At 41.9% G+C, this 13,417-nt stretch overlaps 1 long non-coding RNA gene across 1 annotated transcript in view; it reads left to right on the top strand.

Annotated features, from left to right (window-relative positions):
- LOC311516269 overlaps positions 1–13,417 on the top strand; it is a 138,676-nt gene that overhangs the window by 13,372 nt on the left and 111,887 nt on the right. The window contains exon 2 of the long non-coding RNA XR_014710374.1: positions 2,425–2,551. This is a non-coding gene — a long non-coding RNA (uncharacterized lncRNA). The remainder of the gene's footprint in view (positions 1–2,424; positions 2,552–13,417) is intronic.

Below are 13,417 nucleotides of genomic sequence, written 5' to 3' on the forward strand. Positions count from 1 at the left end.
AGTCTAGATGGTAGTATTAGCTGTATTTCAGGTTTATTTGCTTCAGGAATGTCAGTATAGAAAAGGGCAGATGTGCAACATATGAAGTGTCATATTAACTATTTTGAGCATGAATAGGCAGTTAATGCTTTGCAACTCATAATGACGGTTGTGGGGAGGGAGGTGTCGAAGGATTGGACACAGAGGGAAAATATATAATTTATGGCATGCGTATTACTGTGGCATCATTTAATCAAACACGGGTGAAAGTCAATGAGATAACTGATAAAATGAAAGGGCAAAAACTTGTCACCTGGGTAAAGAAATAATAATTAAGGATGAACAACTCCTTAAATGGTATTGTCCACAATGTGTTTCTAAAAAAGGCAAGGGAATAAATTATTGTGTAAAAGCCTGTAAAAAGCTAGTTTTTAGCACCATTAGAAGCTTGGGGGTCAGTGTCACCACATCCAAACCAGGGCTTCTTTTACTTTAAAAAGTTATGCACTGTCTCGGGCTCCCTGTATGTAACATTTACTTTAGCCCTGCCAATACTGGATCCTGACACAGCAACATTCAAGTTGCAGTGGGGGAGGTTTAGATTGGATATTAGGAAAAACTTTTTCACTAAGAGGGTGGTGAAACACTGGAATGCGTTACCTAGGGAGGTGGTAGAATCTCCTTCCTTAGAGGTTTTTAAGGTCAGGCTTGACAAAGCCCTGGCTGGGATGATTTAACTGGGAATTGGTCCTGCTTTGAGCAGGGGGTTGGACTAGATGACCTTCTGGGGTCCCTTCCAACCCTGATATTCTATGATTCTTTGAACATTTGACCCACTATCAGCTAGGTCTAGTCTATAGGTTACCTTGAAAACAGCACTGAACCTACTGCAATCACTGGTTTATCCTAACAGTACATAGCCCTGTAGGGCTCCACACATGGCTTGTTTTGCTGTGAAGGGATAGCAATACATGTGTAGGTGTGATGTCTTTCATGTTACCACTTCCGTGTGCAGCCATCTCTGCCATGACCAATGTAATGAGACAGGTGAGTTGTCAGTTACTGTCTGTAGCCCAGTGAAGCTAAGTGGAGAAGACCATCGGAGACGGTAACCTTCAACATTGAATGGATAATATTGTGTTGTTACTAGTCATGCAGCATATATCCACAAGGCCCAATTATGTGATGTCATTACTAATTTTTGCTTTATATCTCAGGCATGCTTTGTTATTGGACAAACAGTTGTGACTCCTATTCAAGTTTTCAATGATGGGTCTGTGGTCAATAGTGAAGCCTGATCATCAGAATGACACTGAGGAGTTGGTCTCCATTTTTGATGTGCATATTACTCTGCTAACCCCAAATATAAAATTATTACATTGGAAAGATACCCATGTTATACAAATTGGTCCTGCTACAACAGAAGCAGAAAAGGCTCTTAATCAGTTAATGCACAATGGGGCTTTTGGCATGTTATTTACACACACTTGGCTAAAGGTTACTTTTAAGGATTTAATTCTAGTACAGGTGGTAATGATTTTAATTGTACTAAATTTATTTTGCCGACTGAGACTTATGGTTAAAGAGTAAAAAAAGGAGACAAACTATATGTGACCTATGCTGATCCTTAGACTAAAAAAAAAATGGGGTTTAATGCTTATAAATGCACATATAACATTTATGGTGACAAGGTGGGGCCTTGTTGACCAGTAAGCCAAATTAGTAGTAGGCTTAAGGCATATCAGTGAACCAAACTCCCAAGATGCCTTGAGAATGCTAAATTACTGTAGGATATGGCAATGCTGGCTTGCTAAACTCTTTAGCCTAGTACCATGTTACTTGATTTACTAAGCAGTTTTTCAAGGAAAGTATCAACTTGAAAAGAATAGGAAATGTATAATGGTAAATGTTATAATTAAGCAGCAAATGTATGATCATGTGTTTGAAAAAATATGCAGTGTGCCAGACAAACACATTTTTACTCTTACGATGGAAAAGAGGTTGTAAATCATAAATAACTTAGCTCTGAGTAGTCTTGAGCTAGTCACAAGCAGCTTAACCAGAGAGCACTGGAATCAGTCTATCATCCTTGTTATTGGCTGCAAGCTTTGGATCCAAAGACTTGGTGACCTATATACCTTTCTGTTATGTGCTGTATTAACAGCTGATTGATATTTATCAGTCAAGTTTGGATACATGAAGTCTCTTTAATCGTTAAGATAAAACTTGAAGTGGTGACAGTATCTATTTAGACCATGTCTGATGATTGCAACTCATTCTAAGGTTTCTAGATTGTTCTCATAAGTTACTGAAGCTGTTACAGAATGCTGCTGCCAGAGTCTCTTATTGAATCTGCCATAGGTTATTCAGTCATATTACTCTCATTCTAAAGTGTCTCCCCTGGTTTCTGCTGATATTTTGAATTGATTTTTTATTCTACTTCAGAGAAACTGCATGCTTGTGAATAGTGCTGGACTGACAACAAGAGAGAATGAACTATTTATCCACAGAACACACACAGCAAATTTCCCAGCGATGTCCCACATGTGCTCTGGATTGTGCACCTGTAGCAGTAAGTATAATTTCATCTCTAATCCCATTGACTCTTCGGTAAGTTTCCTGAGGCTGTCAGCAAAGTTACAATTTGTGCCAAATGTGCTGGTGATTTTTGTGATGCAGATCCTGTCGCCTGGAAAATGGATGAGTGACTAACTCATTTTATGAAGGCCATCAAATAATCAGATAGCTATAACTACTTTTTCCACTACAAGCCTTTGCTGAATTTGAACCTGCAGTCTAGTAATATATCTTGTTCCTAATTCCCTAAAATATCGAGTCTCCTGAACTTTTTTATTGTAAATTTTGTATTTGATACTTCCCATTGATAACTCACAGGAGTTTTGATGGGTTGAGAAGACACTATTGTTTTCTATTGCCTTCCCTTGACAAAGAGTGTCCCTTTCCACCTGGACCACTTTGCATTGACAGTCCCATCATAACACCCAGTAACACAGACTCTCTCTCGAGACCCACTTTCCATCTATGACCTTGTCCAGAAATTTACTCACCTTTTCACGTCCCTGTACACCATAACAGTCCCCACTTGATCTTTCTTTGAGGGAGCAGGGAAGGTGTATGCCTCAGAGCACCTCAGAGGTGAAGAAGGGAAGCATTAGTAAACCCTCCCCTTCTTCACCCAACAAATTTCATGTGGTAAACAGCAATAGAGCTCACAAATGCAGTTCAGCATGGAACATATTGCCTTCGACAAGCTTTTCTTTCCCGCTTACATAGGGAACAGGTGGGGAACATGTGCAATATGAAATTTACCAAAGTCAATACAATTGACTTTGACCTTGAAGTCCACTGGGTACAGACAAAACAGAAGACTATCATTGGAGAAACAAGGTGAGGTAAACCAGAGATTATGGCTAGGGAAACCAGAGTACAAGTTGTAGAGGAACCATAACTGGCAGGAGTTAGTGAGATGTTCATGCTTGAGGTGGGTGTGTTGGTAGATCTTCAGAAAATTACAAACTCACCCACAGATTGATTATTAAGTATTTTGTTTCCTTGACTCCTGCTCCTAGACAAGGTTAAATAACCATATGATTGGTCCACAAGTATTTGTATGCAAATTTAGAAATTTCCACCAGCACACATACATAGTCACAACCTTGATAAGGAGTGAATGAGACACTTACCTACTGTATCTCACTCTTTCTTTTATTCCAAATTACTTCAGTGTTCTCTTTACAGCATCCAACTTTTTCCAATCACAAGGAGAGAACCATCTGCCCTGCCCCTTTCCTTCTCTTAAAGGGGCCATTTGGCCCAAGAGCAAAGAAAAATGTATTTCCCTAGATAGAGTATTGGTAAATCATGTAAGTCTGAAAATAACATCTTAGTGTCTAGAATAAAAAGAGTCCTGGGAATAAGGGAAGCCTAAGGAGGAGCAGAGACAACTGACTTCTACAAGACTGCTGAAGCACAAATAGATTCCAAAGGGGAGACCATTTTCTCCTTGCTAAATTTTGATCCTCTAATTCTGTCTCTTTCTTTCTATTTAGCACTGGACAAGCATGAGAAGGTTAAACTAATAAAGCCAATTCAACCAGCATAAGAAATGGCCTAAACCTTGGCCTAATGCTTATTTGTGCAGTGTTGGAGGAGATCATGAAAGTGAGCTTACACCAAACTAAGGCCAGATGATGCAAGGCCCAGGAGCTGTGGCAGACTCTTGCTGGCCCTGATGTCTCAAAATGCACATCTGCAGTATAATTTATTGTGTGTTGCAAATTCACTTTTTGCATGAAGTATTGAGGCTTTGTGCTACTCAACCTGATGTGACAGTCCACCCAAAAAGGTTTAGAATAGGTAAGGAGAACCTCAGCTTCATCTATGTGCAGATTCCATTCCATGAATCTCTTCATTCCTCTTCTTATATAAGAGGCATTTCTATCATGCTTATCGTGAATTCACTATGTCTGTAATCAGAGTCATTTTATTTTAAGGACACTGGGCTGGATTCTATGCTCTCTTACATCAATATCTAAAACCCCATTTAATTTAATGGAAGTGAGGTCAGATCCATAAGTACATTTTGGATAGTTTTTACCCCTGCATTGCAGAGGTATGAGACAATGAACTGGGTTCTCTTCTGGCTCATCAATATCAAAATTCAGAGTGTTAGTCTGAATCTCATAAAGATGTAGGCACTGAACATCCTCTCCCCTCAAGTGCACTTCTATACTTCCATCCAGAGCCATTCTTTCCCTTTGATCTTTTGTGCCACATCATTTGCTGAGGATTTTTGCTCTGTTTTCACATACTTGGACATCCCCTCCACTAGTTACAATATGTCCCATCCTGCATGAACCACTCAGCTTTCTGTGGCTGTCAACAACTTCTGTTTACTTTTCTCCTTCAGAATTATCAACTGCATCACTCACCTCTCTGGGGTCTTTCCTTTCTAGCAAATTACCTCAGTAAAATTCCCAGGTCCTGTTGCCTTTTCTCCATTAATTAGTTTCGTAGTAGTTTTTAAATTCATGTAGTTTTAACACATTCAGTGTCACCACTTCACTTTTATTCCCACTTGTCAAAAACCAGCAGGAGACAATAAAAGGTGATAAAACTATTGTATAAAAATAAATATGTATAAATTAGAGTTGTTTTTCCTGCAATCAAACAGCCTTCAAAGTTACACTGCAGCTAATAAAGCCATAAGTGCCTAAAAACCCAGCTTCTAGCTAAACAACAACTAGTCATAAGATTACTCTCTGAAGTATTTGTTTTATATGTTGGAGGCAGAGCTGTATAATTATATGCTCTGTAACTTCTTGATATTTTGTGTTATATGTCCCTATGTTTCCATTTCTCAGTTTGATCCTGCTTTAAAAATAAATCTCATTTTGACTATTACTAAAGATCAGAGAAAGTGTCACTGGACTCTTATTCCTGATTACAGTGAATGTTTTTGCAAGAATATAGTTATAAAAAGTGATGTTGTTCCTTCTAGTATCTTCCAGCACTGAATGCTCAAATGGATAGTTCTAAGCACAAGGCACTAGAAGTCAGACTATAGCATTAAACAGTAAAAATGATACTACTGAAACAGAGCCATTAGAAGCAGTAAACACAGTATGTCTGGTTCAGGATATAGCTAAATAGTTCAAAAGCCACAAAAAAAAATACTTTTGGCCAGATTATGAGCCCAATTCTCCCAAGGGCTGAGTGCCCTCAATTCCCATTGACATCCAAAGTGGAAAATCACCATTAAGGAGGAGATACTCACAGGGACATCCCTAGGGGAGTGCGAGGCCTGGGGAAGAAGTGATGGATTCATCTCTCCCAGGACCGACCGTACTGGCCAATCACACTGGCCCACGGGGGCCCCCAAAGAGCGGTCCCCCCGATTTGCTCTTCCCAAGGGATGGTCTGGGTACTTATTATCCCATGGTTCTGCTCACACAACTCCCATTGAAATAGATTGGCCGTCCTGGAGAATGAAATCTTCTTGTATATGAACAGCACAAGCAGTAGCACGGCAAGCAGACCCACACGGCAACTTAACTCCGGTGTGAAGGGACCACTTCTAGTGGTGAAAAGGTAGCTCAGTCTCCATCTTCCTTTAAACATTGGCCTCTCTACTTGGACTGCCATAAGCATCAACTAGTGCTGGTTTTGCAATGTGGGCACCTTCCCATCAGGAATCATACTGTGACTTACCTCACCAACCATAGCTAAATGAACAGAGATCAGGTGGCAACACCTATCACACAGTATCAGGCCTGGTCTGGCTTTGAACCAGAAACCTAGAAGTGAAAAACTTTGACTGGTCTCAGAGCAGTACCAGAGGCTTTGACTGGTCTCAGAGCAGTACCAGATCTGACATTGCCTAATGATTGAAGTTATTTAGTTTTGAACAAAACAGCTTTTAAACATATATATTTTTAAATACATTAATAATGCTCTAAGTTCCTCAGATGAGTAGATGGTAATGTTTTTAACTGAAGCAGAGGGGGGGTCAATTGTCAAGATTAAATGGTTGCATACACAGCTAGTAGGAACCTGTGGGGAAATCATGCCAGCACTAGCCAAAATTACTGAAGCTTCCTTTGAGAAGACAGGTTGCCAAGTACCCTTAAACAGATGGTGGTTAAAATTATCGTTAATAAATCATGATATTTTTGCTTATGATCACTTTTCAGGGAAGGCTGTAGAGAACATGGTGATGAGGCAATAATCTACCTGTGATCTAGAGTAAGTTTTCTAGATCTTTATCATTTATGTTTAAGATCTGGCTGTAGCTTGAAGACAGTATTGGAATCTTTGTTTTTTGTTGGTACCAACACTGAATATAAAGCATTTGCCAATCAGAGTCCTGGATGGACCCAGAATGAGAGGAGAATCTGAACTAATGCTTCCCAACTAGAAAACAGCAGTATTACAAGATGTTAAGCATTCTAGCAGCAGAAGACAAACTGATATCCCACTCCCCAAATTTATTTCCAGCCTGAAATGTAGATATCCCTGAGCTGTGCACATTCACTGTGGCATTGATTCTAGTAAGACTGTGTCCCAAGAAAGGATGGACACTGATGGTAAAATAGGGATGGAGGACATTGTGCTTCGCTTTTTAACAGGCAGGCTACTTCAAACTGGCTGCTTTCTTGCCAGAAATTGAACTGCTTCAAATCTACCTTAGAGATCCAAATTTGTCTGGGTCTATAACCTGACATGATGTATATCATTATAGGCACTGTCATTATCTAGGTTTATCTATTTTCATTTCAGCTGCTAGATTCAACAAAAGAGACCATTTAAAAAAATCTTGTGATTTTCATTTAAGATGATGAACAGGGGGGAATTGAAATGAGGAGCAGAAGGCATATGCAACTATAAAGCTATATTCCCACATTCAAGCAGTATGGCAAGATGTGCTATACAGAACATTTGAGGATCATTTGGATTTAATATTGCAAGGTCAATAAGAACTGAAAACAGGTTCTTCTCTCTAACTAGCTCATTTCAGCACGTCCAGACATTGACATTTTTGGTTGGAAGCTTTTTATTCCTAATTAATTGCATCGAAACTGAGGGCACTCCCAGCATTGCCCAGAGAAGGAATGGATGAGCTATTTATAATGGTAAATTATTCAAAATTGCAAACCTTTTTCTATTTGTGAATTATCCATGATCAGCAGTTGGCTAAAATGCTTAGCTAAATCCCCTGTACTGCTATGAAAATCTCAGTTGTTGATATTAACTAATTTGTTTGTAATTGGAATCCATTCACTAGACCCTCTACATGGACATAATTCCACTTCTGGGTTGTTTAAAAATTACTCTCTGTGATAATTCCCTTTTTGGATTTGTACTGTATGCTTGCTCACATAAGTTATAAGATGATATTTCTGCTCCATGACGGGATGACAGACTTTTATAATGAAGAGAGGTCAAGGTGATTTCAAGATCACGGCAGGAACACTAAGGGAATATCACTTTCTTCAAACATTCCTGAGAACAAGAAAACCCCCACTTGTATATATGTTCCTGGAAAACTAATAAAAAGGGTCGTATATACTTTCTAAGGAAATTCATGGCTATCATTTCAATAAATATTCTTTTTTCTATAGTATTTGCCAAACTCTAGCCAAGAATCTCACTTAGGAAGCAGCAAATAAAGGGTCCACCAAAATTCAATGCATGTGGTTTAAGAGTGAACTCAGAAGCTTTTTCTGTTTTTTTTTCCTTCTTCAAGTCTTTATCTCATGAATGCATTATCAGTAATTGCTTCATATGGTATGTATATATAATCAAACTTAATTAGTAATTTAAATGTACAGCAAATTAGATCATTTTGAATCCCAATTAAAATTAATAGCAGCAATTAATTCAGACCTATTAGTCACCAGCTTGCACCAGAATCCAGCTGCTGCCGTTTTCAAGTAAACTAGACAGTGTTTGGTGAATGGATCCCATAAACAACATCACTGAGGGACTTTGTCAGTTGTTTGTTTGTCAAAAATATGCTAAGCCCTTTCCATCTGCTTTACTGTTGCAGTTAGGAGGGATCTGACCTACCAATCATAAATGCTGCCAATTCAGCAATGGAATAATATGAAAATGCTTCCTTAGGCTTCAAATAAGGATTGAGCTGCATAAATCCCTGTTAACATTGTGAAAAAACAGAACTACAGATTTATTTGTACCTGTTTGTCAAGGGGAATTACAACTCCAGCACATATAAGAAACAATCATGGTAAAATGGTTGGGTGTATTGCATCTTACAGAAGATGATTCAAGAGTCCTCCTCATTTTGTCATTATTCCAAGGAGCAATAGGGGCAATTCACTTCAGTTAGAGAAGGACTAAAGCATGTAGTTTTCCTCAGAGATAACCTAACCCAAACAATATCACCACCTTGCACTTAATATATGGTAGCGCCTGTCAAGGTTCCTCCCCCACTCTGAACTCTAGGGTACAGATGTGGGGACCTGCATGAAAACCTCCTAAGCTTACTTTCACCAGCTTAGGTTAAAACTTCCCCGAAGGTACAAATTAGTTTTATCCTTTGTCCCTGGATCTCCACTGCCACCACCAAACTCTAACTGGGTTTATTGGGAAACGTAGTTTGGACACGTCTTTCCCCCCCAAAATCCTCCCAACCCTTGCACCCCACTTCCTGGGAAAGATTCGGTAAAAATCCTCACCAATTTGCATAGGTGACCACAGACCCAAACCCTTGGATCTGAGAACAATGAAAAAGCATTCAGTTTTCTTACAAGAAGACTTTTAATAGAAGTAAAGAAATCCCCTCTGTAAAATCAGGATGGTAGATACCTTACAGGGTAATTCGATTCAAAACATAGAGAATCCCTCTAGGCAAAACCTTAAGTTACAAAAAAGATACACAGACAGGAATAGTCATTCTATTCAGCACAGTTCATTTCTCAGCCATTTAAAGAAATCATAATCTAACACATACCTAGCTAGATTACTTACTAAAGTTCTAAGACTCCATTCCTGGTCTATCCCCGGCAAAAGCAGCATACAGACAGACACAGACCCTTTGTTTCTCTCCCTCCTCCCAGCTTTTGAAAGTATCTTGTCTCTTCATTGGTCATTTTGGTCAGGTGCCAGCGAGGTTACCTTTAGCTTCTTAACCCTTTACAGGTGAGAGGATTTTTTTCCTCTGGCCAGGAGGGATTTTAAAGGGGTTTACCCTTCCCTTTATATTTATGACACGCCCCCCAAATCTCAGCTAGGGTGAAACGCTGGCTGGGATTTCTTCCTGGAGCTCTAGGAAAAACAGAGTTAATAAGACACATGCACCTCTAAATATACTACCAAGTACATAAAGACTAACAATATTTTCCACATCTCAAGGACGATTTTAACCAGTTGATTCTGGGAAACTTTCACGGGAGAGTGCATCAGCCACTTTGTTAGAAGCTCCTGAGAGGTGTTGGATGTCGAAATCAAAATCTTGGAGAGCTAAACTCCACTGAATAAGTTTTTTTTTTATTTCCCATGGTGGTATGAAGCCACTGTAGTGCAGCATGGTCGGTTTGCAGGTGGATACGCCATCCCCAAAAATATGGGCGTAGCTTTTCCAGGGCGTAGACAGTGGCATGACGTTGTTTTTCAGTGACTGACCAGTTGCTTTCCCTCTCAGACAGTTTTTTGCTGAGAAACACTACAGGGTGGAATTCTTGATCAGGTCCTTTCTGCATTAAAACTGCTCCCACACCACGCTCGGACGCATCTGTGGTTACTAGGAACGGTTTGTCAAAGACTGGGGCCCTTAGTACAGGGTCAGACCTGAGTGTCGTTTTAAGCTTGTTAAAGGCCTTCTGACACTTTTTGGACAACAGAACGGCATTTGGCTGTTTCTTTTTGGTTAGGTCTGTCAGTGGGGCGGCGATTTGACTGTATTGCAGTACAAATCATCTGCAATAACCAGCCAAGCCTAAGAAGGATTGAACCTGTTTCTTTGACTTTGGGACAGGCCACTTTTGGATAGCATCCACTTTGGCCTGTAGGGGGCTGATAGTTCCTTGACCCACCTGGTGTCCAAGGTAAGTTACTCTGTTTAGGCATATTTGACACTTCTTAGCCTTAACAGTTAGTCCTGCCTCCCTTATGCGCTCAAGGACTTTTTGTAGATGTTCCAGGTGGTCTGCCCAGGAATCCAAAAATATGGCCACATCGTCAAGGTAGGCGATTGCATATTCTCCTAATCCCGCAGGGAGACCATCTATAAGTCTTTGGAAGGTGGCAGGTGCATTTCACAGCCCGAAAGGGAGTACATTAAATTCATACAGCCCGAGATGTGTGGTGAAGGCTGACCTTTCCTTGGCAGATTCATCTAGCGGCACCTGCCAGTACCCCTTGGTTAAGTCCAAGGTAGAGATGAACTGGGCCCGACCCAGTTTCTCTAATAGTTCATCTGTGTGTGGCATTGGATAGTTGTCTGGACAAGTTTCAGCATTTAGCTTACGGTAGTCCACACAAAAATGTATTTCCCCATCTGGTTTGGGAACTAGAACCACTGGAGATGCCCATGCACTTCCAGAGGGGTGGATTACATCCATCTGTAACATATCCTGGATCTCCTGTTCTATAGCAGTTTTAGCTTGAGGAGACACCCGTTAAGGTTGGACTTTAATTGGGTGAGCATTACCTGTGTCAATGGAGTCGTATGCCCGTTCAGTCAGTCCTGGGGTGGCTGAGAACGTTGGCGTGTAGCTAGTGCACAGCTCCTTGATCTGCTGTCACTGCATACGCCCAAGGGTCATGGAGAGGTTCACCTCTTCTACACCACCAGCACTTTTCCCTTCATAGTAGACACCTTCAGGCCACTCAGCATCCTCTCCTCCCTGGGCTGTAAACTGACAAACCTTTAATTCTCTGGAAGAAAAGGGCTTTAGAGAATTAATATGGTACACCGTAGGCTTTCGGTTGGAGGTGGGGAATGCTATGAGATAATTAACAGCTCCCAGGCACTCCTGGACCATGAATGGCCCTTCCCACGATGCTTCCATTTTATGGGCCTGGAGCGCCTTTAAGACCATGACCTGATCCCCTACTTTGAAGGAACGCTCTCTGGCATGTTTATCATACCAGGCTTTTTGCTCTTTTTGAGCATCCTGTAAGTTTTCTTTAGTAAAGGCTAAAGAGGTTCGGAGGGTGTTTTGTAGGTTGGTTACAAAGTCCAGAATGTTAGTTCCTGGAGAAGGTGTAAATCCCTCCCATAGCTGCTTCACCAACTGTAATGGCCCCTTAACCTCACGGCCATATACAAGTTCAAATGGGGAAAACCCTAAACTGGGGTGTGGTACAGCTCTGTAGGCAAAGACCAACTGCAGCAACACTAGGTCCCAATCATTGGAGTGCTCATTTATGAATTTACGGATCATGGCCCCCAAAGTTCCATTAATTATCTCCACCATGCCATTTGTTTGATGGTGGTAAGGAGCGGCATCCAAGTGATTTACCCCATGAGCTTCCCAAAGGTTTTCCATAGTTCCTGCCAGGAAATTAGTCCCTGCATCTGTGAGGATGTCGGAGGGCCAACCTACCCTGGCAAAAATGTCTGCTAGTGCCTGGCACACACTTTTAGCTCTGGTGTTGCTTAGAGCTACTGCTTCCAGCCATCGGGTGGCAAAATCCATGAAAGTCAGTATGTATTGCTTTCCTCTGGGTGTCTTTTTCGGAAAAGGACCCAGAATATCCACAGCTACTCGCTGAAATGGAACTTCAATGATGGGGAGTGGCTGGAGAGGGGCTTTGACCTGGTCTTGGGGTTTTCCCACTCTTTGGCATACTTCACAAGACTGGACATAGGTAGAAACATCCTTGCCCATTCCCTCCCAGTGGAATGACCCCTGGGTCTTTGGTCCTGTTCACCCCAGCATGGCCACTAGGGTGATCGTGGGCTAAGCTCAAGAGCTTGGCCCGGTATTTAGTTGGAACTACCAACTGTCTCTGAGGATGCCAGTCTTCCTGGTGTCCACCAGAAAGAGTTTCCTTGTATAAAAGTCCTCTTTCTACAACAAACCTGGATTGATTAGAAGAGCTGAGAGACGGTGGGTTGCTCCGTGCCACCGTCCAAGCTCTCTGGAGGCTTTCATCTGCTTCCTGTTCGGTCTGGAACTGCTCCCTTGATGCTGGAGACATCAGTTCCTCATTGGATTGTGGACCTATGCTTGGTCCCTCTGGAAGCGATGTAGGGGATGGGGCTGTTTCCGCTGACTGTGAATCGCTCTCCGCTGGGACACTATGTTGGGGTTCAGGCTCCGGCTGAGCCTCTTGTGTAGGGTTATGGGCTGCTGCCGGTTCAGGTTCTGTGGGGCCCTCTGGTGTTGAGGTTGCAAGTACTGGATTCAGTGCTGGCAATGGGTCTCGTGCTGGTTGTTCCGCTGGTTCCGGTTCTGGGACTGGTTCCGTCTGGGTCTCTGGGACTGGATCCACTACTGCTGTTGCAGACATTGGCCTGGGGTCCGGGTCCATCACGTCTGACTAGGTCCTGATAGAAGTTTCCAGAACAGAGCTAGGCCTCACGGCTTGTTTCGCCTGGCTGCGGGTGACCATGCCCACCCTCTTGACCCACTTCACATGATTGGCCAAGTCTTCCCCCAACAGCATGGGGATGGGATAATCATCATAGACTGCAAAAGTCCATGTTCCTGACCAGCCCTGGTACTGGACAGGCAACTTGGCTGTAGGCAAATCGAAAGAGTTGGACTTGAAGGGTTGAATCGTCACTGGGATCTCTGGGTTGATTAAATTGGGGTCCACTAAGGAAGCATGGATAGCTGACACCTGTGCTCCTGCGTCCCTCCATGCGGTGACCTTCTTCCTGCCCATACTCACAGTTTCCCTCCGCTCCAAGGGTATCTGGGAGGTATCTGGGCCTGCGGACCTCTGG

Source organism: Lepidochelys olivacea, assembly GCF_965140295.1.
Source record: "Lepidochelys olivacea isolate rLepOli2 genome assembly, chromosome: 2".
Taxonomy (NCBI): Eukaryota; Metazoa; Chordata; order Testudines; family Cheloniidae; genus Lepidochelys; species Lepidochelys olivacea.